This window comes from Oncorhynchus gorbuscha, unplaced genomic scaffold (genome assembly GCF_021184085.1).
Source record: "Oncorhynchus gorbuscha isolate QuinsamMale2020 ecotype Even-year unplaced genomic scaffold, OgorEven_v1.0 Un_scaffold_27:::fragment_6:::debris, whole genome shotgun sequence".
Lineage (NCBI taxonomy): Eukaryota > Metazoa > Chordata > Actinopteri > Salmoniformes > Salmonidae > Oncorhynchus > Oncorhynchus gorbuscha.
In genome coordinates this window covers 57,210-68,535 of record NW_025745132.1, presented here as the reverse complement: position 1 = coordinate 68,535, position 11,326 = coordinate 57,210, and positions in this window count along the sequence as shown.

Sequence of the window (11,326 nt, the reverse complement as noted above, 5' to 3'; positions counted from 1 at the left end):
CAAGAATAATATTGATTTGTTTGGGTCTAGCCTATATGCATTAGGGGGACATCTAGTGGTCTGTCCGCAAGAATAATATTGATTTGTTTGGGTCTAGCCTATATGCATTAGGGGGACATCTAGTGGTCTGTCCGCAAGAATAATATTGATTTGTTTGGGTCTAGCCTATATGCATTAGGGGGACATCTAGTGGTCTGTCCGCAAGAATAATATTGATTTGTTTGGGTCTAGCCTATATGCATTAGGGGGACATCTAGTGGTCTGTCCGCAATAATAATATTGATTTGTTTGGGTCTAGCCTATATGCATTAGGGGGACATCTAGTGGTCTGTCCGCAATAATAATATTGGCGTGGATGTGTACGCCTCCTATTTCCTGCATACCAGTCAGCTGACTGCGACGATGAGCGACTGGGGAGGTAAATACACATGGTCCAGGGTCTGGCAGTAGTAACATAGTAGCCTACATTCATTTGATCAATGTTGCGGATACAACTTCATTCATGACTACCGAAGTAAGAGCAATAGGCTGTTTAAGAGTGTTGACCTGTTACTGTCATGTTGGAGAGTTCTGCAAATACTGGTTTGAAATAGCCTGGCAAATGAACACTTTTAAACAGCCTATTGCACTCATTTGAAACCACTATTTGCAGAACTCTCCAACATGACAGTGACAGCTCAAGGTTTATCTGAATTGTTTACGTCTCTCTGTCATGAGTGGAACTACAATTGATTAGTGTCTTACTGTCTTTACGTTTATAATAGACGTCCGTGTCGTATTTCGCCAAAAATGCTGAGTTGACGGGACACAAATCAGAGACGATCAGGGTCCCTTCAGAACTGATGACCCTTGAGCTGTGGGGGAACCTTGCAAACAGACACCCCAGGTAAATAAGAGACCATACAAGTTGAATTCGAACAGCTATTTGTCATTTAACTCATGATGTAATGTATCGTCTTTATTCTCCAGACTGTTTGCCGTGCACCATTCATTTGCTTTGGCTGTGCGTCAGGAGCATGTGGCCCTTGGGGACTAGCGCATGAGCCTGAGGGACAGTGGCGAAGTTGCTGTCATTCCACCTCTAAGTGGGGGATAAATAGGCCTCTTAATTCAGGTGAGACATGTTGCTGTCAACAATAGCCTACCAGAACTCAAACACACAATAGTTAATTACACTATCTCAGAATATCGAGGTGAATTGTGATCTCAATTTCATCTAGTGTATAGTTTATTTTTCCAGCAGAAATCTTTCTATCTCTACTAATTTCAGTTTTACTTATATGATCCCCTGACTGCTTATTTTAGCTTCCTCATCCCTCATTCCTAATACAGAGATGTCTGAGGAAGGAGGAAGGGGGCTGAGCGACCTGATCAAGGTGACCCATGACAAGCTCTCTGTGGATGCAGTGTCAGACTCCTCACCAGCCCCTCCTGTGGTGCAATTTCCATCTTCATAGTTGAGTAGGGACTTTACACATATCTCATCTCCATATACAGTATCAGTCAAAAGTTTGGACACACCTACTCATTCAAGGGTTTTTCACTATTTTTACTATTTTCTACATTGTAGAATAGTAGTGAAGACATCAAAACTATAAAAGAACACATATGGAATCATGTAGTAACCAAAGAAAGTGTTCTCACGAGGACCGCTCTCAAGAGGACTGCCACAGGAAAGGAAGACCCAGAGTTACCTCTGCTGCAGAGGATACGTTCGTTAGAGTTACCAGCCTCAGAAATTCCAGCCCAAATAAATGCTTCACAGAGTTCAAGTAACAGACACATCTCAACATCAACTATTCAGAGAAGACCGTGTGAATCAGGCCTTCATGGTTGAATTGTTGCAAAGAAACCACTACTAAAGAACACCAAAAAGAAGAAGAGACTTGCTTGGGCCAAGAAACACAAGGAATGGATATTAGACCGGTGGATATATATCCTTTGGTCTGATGAGTCCAAATTTCAGATTTTTGGTTCCAACCACCATGCCTTTGTGAGACGCAGAGTAGGTGAATGGTTGATCTTCGCATGCTTGGTTCCCACCGTGAAGCATGGAGGAGGAGGTGTGATGGTGTGGGGGTGCTTTGCTCTTGACACTGTCAGTGATTTATTTACAGTTCAAAGCACACTTAACCAGCATGGCTACAGTATTCAGTATAAGCCATCCCTTCTGGTTTGCGCTTAGTGGGGCTGTCATTTGTTTTTCAACAGGACAATGACCCAAAACACACCTCCAGGCAGTGTAAGGGCTATTTCACCAAGAAGGGGAGTGATATAATGCTGCATCAGATGACCTGACCTCCACAATCACCTGACCTCAACCCAATTGAGATGGTTTGGAATGAGTTGGACCGCAGAGTGAAGGAAAAGCAGCCAAAAAGTGCTCAGCATATGTGGGAACTCCTTAAAGACAGTTGAAAAAGCATTCCTCATAAAGCAGGTTGAGATAATGCCAAGAGTGTGCAAAGCTGTCAACAAGACAAGGTGAATACTTTGAAGAATCTGAAATATAAAATATATGTTGATTTGTTTAACACGTTTTTGGTTCCTACATGATTACATATGTGTTATTTCATAGTTTTGATGTCTTCACTATTATTCTACAATGTAGAAAATAGTCAAAATAAAGAAAAACCCTTGAATGAGTTGGCCCATATGTGTTTTTTCATAGTGTGAATGTCTTCATTAAATATATTTAAAACCAAAAAATGTAGACTTTTACTGAAGTATCAAAATGACATTTGATTGCTAAAATATGCTTAAGTATCAAAAGTATAAATCATTTCACACTCCTTATATTAAGCAAACCAGACGGCACCATAACTTTGAATTTTTTTTGAGGATAGCCAGGGGCACACTCTAACACTCAGACATAATTTACAAACAAAGCATTTGTGTTTAGTGAGTCCATCAGATCAGAGGCAGTAGGGATGACCTGTCATGTTTTGTCATATATTGTCTTGTCCTTGTGCTTTCCCTTCTGTTCGTTTCCCCCTGCTGGTCTTATTAGGTTCGTTCCCTTTTTCTATCCCTCTCTCTCCCCCTCCCTCTCTCTCTTCTCTCTATCGTTCCGTTCCTGCTCCCAGCTGTTCCTCATTCTCCTAACTCACTCATTTAGTCTTTTCACACCTGTCCCCTATTTTGTCCTCTGATTAGAGTCCCTATTTCTCCCCTTGTTTTCCACTTCTGTCCTTGTCGGATCCTTGTATGATGTTAGCTGTGCTGTGTCCTTGTCTCGCCCTGTCGTGTCTTGTCTCCTTCAGATGCTGCGTGTGAGCAGGTGTCTTAGTCTGCTACGGTCGGTGCCTTCCCGAAGCAACCTGCAGTCAATGGTCGAGTCTCCAGTCTGTCCTCGTTATTACGAGTGGATTTAAGTTTTTTCCTGTTTTGTTTTCGTCTTGAGTTTTCCAGGATTATTACTTTTGCCATTTACTGGAATAAAGACTCTGTTTTCGCTAAGTCGCTTTTGGGTCCTCATTCACCTGCATAACATGACCATGGATGTTCTCATGAGAAGTGCCATTTTCCTGTCCTGCTAAGCATTTGAAATATAACTAGTACTTTTGGGTGTCAGGGAAAATGTATGGAGTAAAAAGTACATTATTTTCTTGAGAAATGTAGTGAAGTAAAAGTTGTCAAAAATATAAATAGTAAAGTCCAGATACCCCAAAAAACTACTTCAGTAGTACTTTAAAGTATTTTTACTTAAGGACTTTACACCACTGATCAGAGCGCACCCATTTACACTGAAGGCTTGTGTTAGGCTTTAGCTCAGCAGGCTAATACAGACAGTCTCGTGGCACACAATAGACCCTGGTTGGAAGTTTGAACACAGTCGCTCACACATGTTCAGTCAAGGCCAGGATGTCCGTGATGGTGATTAATTCATTATTTCAGGGATGACAAGGAACAATTTTGAGGGGAAGAAGGTGGTGCAGTTGGAGTATGAAGCCTATGTCCCTATGGCCCAATCAGAATTCAGGAAGATCTACACAGACATGAGGGCAAGATGGCCCACTGTCAGGCACATCTGTGTCCGTCATCGACTGGAGTGAGCTTCACAAAACTCTCAGTGTCGCATTCCTGGTAAACTAACGAACAAACAAACTAACAAACAAACAAACAAACAAACAAACAAACAAACAAACAAACAAACAAACAAACAAACAAACAAACAAACAAACAAACAAACTAACTAACTAACTAACTAACTAACTAACTAACTAACTAACTAACTAACTAACTAACTAACTAACTAACTAACTAACTAACTAACTAACTAACTAACCAACCAACTAACTAACTAACTAACTAACTAACTAACTAACTAACTAACTAACTAACTAACTAACTAACTAACTAACTAACTAACTAACTAACTAACTAACTAACTAACTAACTAACTAACTAACTAACTAAGCAATTACAGTGTTGTAACTCTGAGACAGTAACTCTGTTACTATGTGAGACTATGGGAAGGGAACTGTAACTTTATGAGAGACTGCTTCAAGACTAAGTTAATTCTTCTGTTTTCCAAACTGGTGCCTGTGAATGAGGCCGGTGTGATCATCGGCATCTCATCTCCTCCCCAAGGGAACGCTCTGGAGGCAGTGCAGTTCTGTATAGACACCCTGAAAGCCACCGTGTCCATATGGAAGAAGGTAAAAACACCCTGAAAGCCACCGTGTCCATATGGAAGAAGGTAAAAACACCCTGAAAGCCACTGTGTCCATACGGAAGAAGGTAAAAACACCCTGAAAGCCACCGTGTCCATATGGAAGAAGGTAAAAACACCCTGAAAGCCACCGTGTCCATATGGAAGAAGGTAAAAACACCCTGAAAGCCACCGTGTCCATATCGAAGAAGGCAAAAACACCCTGAAAGCCACCGTGTCCATATGGAAGAAGGTAAAAACACCCTGAAAGCCACCGTGTCCATATGGAAGAAGGTAAAAACACCCTGAAAGCCACCGTTTCCATATGGAAGAAGGTAAAACACCCTGAAAGCCACCGTGTCCATATGGAAGAAGGTAAAAACACCCTGAAAGCCACCGTGTCCATATGGAAGAAGGTAAAAACACCCTGAAAGCCACCGTGTCCATATGGAAGAAGGTAAAAACACCCTGAAAGCCACCGTTTCCATATGGAAGAAGGCAAAAACACCCTGAAAGCCACCGTGTCCATATGGAAGAAGGTAAAAACACCCTGAAAGCCACCGTGTCCATATGGAAGAAGGTAAAAACACCCTGAAAGCCACCGTGTCCATATGGAAGAAGGTAAAAACACCCTGAAAGCTACCGTGCCCATTTAGAAGAAGCTAAAAACACCCTGAAAGCCACCGTTTCCATATGGAAGAAGGTAAAAACACCCTGAAAAAACACCGTTTTGTAATGATCTGAGTGTAGTGGGTGAGGAGTCAGACGCAGGAAGCAGAGAGTTCAGGTGAGTGCTATCTTAATGTACAGAGACACGTCGAACATAAGCCAACCCTCACGAAAACACAGGGCGTAAAGAACAAACAAATGCCCCAAACAGGGGGACTTAAACTGTCCAGGGAAAACCCACAAAATGGGAAAACACAAAACCCATAGACGTGTACACCAAACAGACGGTCACAATAATTAATCCCGCACAAGGAACCAGGCGGGCCGGCTGACTAATAAAGCCTACTACTAACTACCTAACTCAAAACAGGTGCATTCAATAAACACATAAGGAGGGGGAGGAAATAATCAGTGGCACCTAGTAGGTCGGCGACGACGAGCGCCGAGCGCCACCCGAACAGGAAGGGGAGTGTCCTTCAGTCGGAGTCGTGACAGTACCCCCCCCCCCTTGAAGCGCGGCTCCCGCAGCGCGCCGACACCAGCCTCGAGGTCGACCTGGAGGACGAGGCGCAGGGCGAACCGGATGGAGGCGATGGAAATCCCTCAACATTGACGGATCCAAAATGTCCCTGGTGGGTACCCAGCACCTCTCCTCTGGACCGTACCCCTCCCAGTCCACGAGGTACTGCAGGCCCCTCACCCGGCGTCTCGAGTCCAGAATGGCCCGTATCGTATACGCCAGGCACCCCTCGATGTCCAGAGGGGGAGGAGGGACCTCCAGCACCTCACCGTCCTGTAGGGGACCAGCTACCACCGGCCTGAGGAGAGACACATGAAACTAGGGGTTAATACGATAATAGGAAGGGAGTTGTAATCGATAACACACCTCGTTTATTCTCCTCAGGACTTTGAACGGCCCTACACACTGCGGCCCAAGCTTCTGGCAGGGCACGCGGATGGGCAGGTTTTGGGTCGAGAGCCAGACCCTGTCCCCTGGTACAAACACGGGGGCCTCACTGCGGTTGCGGTCAGCACTCATTTTCTGCCATCCACTAGCCTGTTGAAGGGATTCCTGGACGGCCCTCCAGGTCTCTTTGGAGCGCTGCACCCATTCCTCCACCGCAGGAGCCTTGGTCCAGCTCGGATGCCATGGTGCCAGGACCGGCTGGTACCCCAACACACACTGAAAGGGGGACACATTAGTAGAGGAGTGGCGTAGTGAGTTCTGGGCCATTTCAGCCCAGGGGATGTATCTCGCCCACTCCCCTGGCCGGTCCTGGCAGTACGACCGCAGAAACCTACCCACCTCCTGGTTTACTCTCTCCACCAGCCCATTACTTCCGGGGTGATAACCGGAGGTCAGGCTGACCGAGACCCCCAGACGCTCCATGAACGCCCTCCATACTCGGGACGTGAACTGGGGGCCCCGATCAGAAACGATGTCCTCCGGCACCCCGTAGTGCCGGAAGACGTGGGTGAATAATGCCTCCGCAGTCTGTAGGGCTGTTGGGATACCGGGCAACGGGAGGAGACGGCAGGACTTAGAGAACCGATCCACAATCACCAGAACCGTCGTGTTGCCCTGATACGGGGGAAGGTCGGCCAGGAAATCTACGGATAGATGTGACCATGGCCGTAGTGGAACCTTCCCTCTGTGAAGGTGCCTAGGAGCCTTACTCTGGGCGCATACCGAACAGGAGGGGACATAAACCTTAACGTCCCTAGCCAAGGTAGGCCACCAATACCTCCCCCGAAGGCTTCCCACGGTCCTCCTCTCCCCAGGATGACCGAGGAGGGTAGGACGTGACCCCACCGAATCAGTTGGTCCCGAACACCAAGCGGCACGTACCTCCACCCCGCCGGACACTGAGGAGGCGCGGGTTCAGCCAGTAACGCCCGCTCGATGTCCGAGTCCACCTCCCACAACACCGGTGCCATCAGCTTTGAGGCCGGAAGGATGGGAGTAGGTTCGGTGGACCTATCCTCCGTGTCGTAAATGCGGGACAGTGCGTCCGCCTTCACGTTCTGGGAGCCCGGTCTATAAGATAAAGTGAACCGGAATCGAGTGAAAAACATGGCCCACCGTGCCTGACGCGGGTTCAGTCTCCTAGCTGCCCAAATATACTCCAGATTTTGGTGGTCGGTCCAGATGAGAAAGGGGTGCTTAGCCCCCTCAAGCCAGTGTCTCCACACCTTCAGAGCCCTGACCACCGCTAACAACTCCCGGTCCCCCACATCATAGTTACGCTCCGCTGGGCTGAGCTTACTCGAGAAGAAAGCGCAGGGGCGGAGTTTTGGTGGCGTACCGGAGCGCTGTGATAGCACGGCACCCACCCCAGCCTCGGACGCGTCCACCTCCACTATGAATGCTAGAGAGTGGTCCGGATGCGCCAACACGGGAGCATCCGTGAACAGCGCCTTCAACTTGTTGAAAGCTCTGTCCGCCTCTGCTGACCACCGCAACCGCACCGGGCCCCCCTTCAGCAGTGAGGTAATGGGAGCCGCTACCTGGCCAAAACCCCGGATAAAACTCCAGTAGTAGTTGGCAAAACCCAAAAACCACTGAACCTCTTTTACCATGGTCGGAGTCGGCCAATTACGCACGGCCTTACTGCGGTCACCCTCCATCTCCACCCCCGAGGTGGAAATGCGATAACCCAGAAAGGAGACGGCTCGTTTGGAGAACACACACTTCTCAGCCTTGACGTATAGGTCATGCTCATATAAACAACCACTCCCTGCCCGTGCAAGTCCCTGAGAATATCGTCTACAAAGGATTGAAAAATGGCTGGAGCATTTTTTAACCCATACGGCATGACGCAGTACTCATAGTGGCCCGATGTGGTACTAAATGCGGTTTTCCACTCGTCTCCCTTCCGAATAAGCACCAGGCTATACGCACTCCTGAGATCCAATTTTGTGAAGAACTGCGCTCCCTGAAAGGATTCCACTGCCGTAGCAATGAGAGGTAGTGGGTAGCTGAACCCCACTGTGATGGCATTTAGACCTCTATAATCAATACACGGACGCAATCCTCCCTCCTTTTTCTTCACAAAAAAGAAACTCGAGGAGACGGGTGAAATGGAGGACTGAATGTACCCCTGTCCCAAAGACTCCATGATATATGTCTCCATAGCCAACGTCTCCTCTTGGGACAATGGGTACACATGACTCTTGGGAAGCGCAGCGTTACCCTGGAGATCTATCGCACAATCCCTTCCCGGTCGATGTGGTGGTAATTTAGTCGCCTTCTTTTTACTAAAAGCGATTGCCAAATCGGCATACTCGGGGGAATGCACACTGTGGGACCCTGGTCTGGAATTTCCACCGAGGTCGCACCGACGGAAACTCCCAGACACCTTCCAGAACACTCCTCTGACCACCCCTGGAGAACCCCCTTTCTCCACAAAATTTTAGCATTGTGCCGGGCCAGCCAGAGAATCCCTAACACCACTGGAAACGCAGGCGAATCAATATTATAGAGACTGATACGCTCCCTATGATTCCCCTGCTTTAACATGTCCAGTGAAATCGTGGTCTCCCTGACAACCCCTGACCCTAATGGCCAGCTATCTAGGGAGTTTGCCCACTCCAGAGCACGACCCGTGAGGCAGGAGATGAGGACATTCACCCTCTCTGCTCCCGAGGGAGTGGGTCTGACGGTGGCCAGGTACAGTTCCAGCTGGAGTAAGAACCCCTGGCACCCTGCTGCTGCTCCATCATAGACCCTCGGGAGCGTAAGACGGAGGGTGCTGGAGTCGGGAGATGGGGAATCCTGAGGAGGGGGGGCCGAAGGTGGAGAGAGGAGACCGCTTCTCTCCCATCGGTCCATTCTCTCCCTCACCAGATCCACCGCCGTTCCGATCCGTTGGAGAACGGTGGTGTGATGTAGAACCCTCTCTTCCATCGATGGGAGGGGAGTGGCTGTTGCTCCTGCTGACTCCATTCCTCAGAGGTGCGGGACTCTGTAACGATCTGAGTGTAGTGGGTGAGGAGTCAGGCGCAGGAAGCAGAGAGTTCAGGTGAGTGCTATTTGAGAAACGGCGAACATAAGCCAACCCTCACGAACACACAGGATGTAAAGAATAAACAAATGCCCCAAACAGGGGGACTTAAACTGTCCAGGGAAAACCCACAAAATGGGAAAACACAAAACCCATAGACGTGTACACCAAACAGACGGTCACAATAATTAATCCCGCACAAGGAACCAGGCGGGCCGGCTGACTAATAAAGCCTACTACTAACTACCGAACTCAAAACAGGTGCATTCAATAAACACATAAGGAGGGGGAGGAAATAATCAGTGGCAGCTAGTAGGCCGGCGACGACGAGCGCCGAGCGCCACCCGAACGGGAAGGGGAGTGTCCTTCGGTCGGAGTCGTGACACGTTTCCACATGGAAGAAGGTAAAAACACCCTGAAAGCCATCGTTTCCACATGGAAGAAGGTAAAAACACCCTGAAAGCCACCGTTCCCATTTAGAAGAAGGTAAAAACACCCTGAAAGCCACCGTTTCCATATGGAAGAAGGTAAAAACACCTGATCATGTAGTTACAGATAGATAAGCAAGTAACGTTGTTTATAATCTACTATGTAATAATAATATAATATAATAATATATAACATTTACCAGATCTTTTATCCAAATGCGACTTAGTCATATGTGCATACATTATGGGTGGTCCTGGCAATCAAAGCCACTTTCCTGGCGTAGCAAGCACCATGATCTTCCAATTGAGTTACAAACACCATGATTTACCAACTGAGTTACAAACACCATGAACTACCAACTGAGTTACAAGCACCATGATTTACCAACTGAGTTACAAGCACCATGATCTACCAACTGAGTTACAAACACCATGATCTACCAACTGAGTTACAAACACCATGAACTACCAACTGAGTTACAAGCACCATGATCTACCAACTGAGTTACAAGCACCATGATCTACCAACTGAGTTACAAACACCATGATCTACCAACTGAGTTACAAACACCATGATCTACCAACTGAGTTACAAGCACCATGATCTACCAACTGAGTTACAAGCACCATGATCTACCAACTGAGTTACAAACACCATGATCTACCAACTGAGTTACAAACACCATGATCTACCAACTGAGTTACAAGCACCATGATCTACCAACTGAGTTACAAGCACCATGATCTACCAACTGAGTTACAAACACCATGATCTACCAACTGAGTTACAAACACCATGTTCTACCAACTGAGTTACAAACACCATGCTCTACCAACTGAGTTACAAACACCATGATCTACCAACTGAGTTACAAACACCATGATCTACCAACTGAGTTACAAGCACCATGATCTACCAACTGAGTTACAAGCACCATGATCTACCAACTGAGTTACAAACACCATGATCTACCAACTGAGTTACAAACACCATGCTCTACCAACTGAGTTACAAACACCATGATCTACCAACTGAGTTATAAACACCATGATCTACCAACTGAGTTACAAACACCACGATCTACCAACTGAGTTACAAACACCATGATCTACCAACTGAGTTACAAACACCATGCTCTACCAACTGAGTTACAAACACCATGATCTACCAACTGAGTTACAAACACCACGATCTACCAACTGAGTTACAAACACCATGATCTACCAACTGAGTTACAAACACCATGATCTACCAACTGAGTTACAAACACCACGATCTACCAACTGAGTTACAAACACCATGATCTACCAACTGAGTTACAAACACCATGATCTACCAACTGAGTTACAAGCACCATGATCTACCAACTGAGTTACAAACACCATGCTCTACCAACTGAGTTAAAAACACCATGCTCTACCAACTGAGTTACAAGCACCATGATCTACCAATTGAGTTACAAACACCATGATCTACCAACTGAGTTACAAACACCATGATCTACCAACTGAGTTACAAGCACCATGATCTACCAACTGAGTTACAAACACCATGCTCTACCAACTGAGTT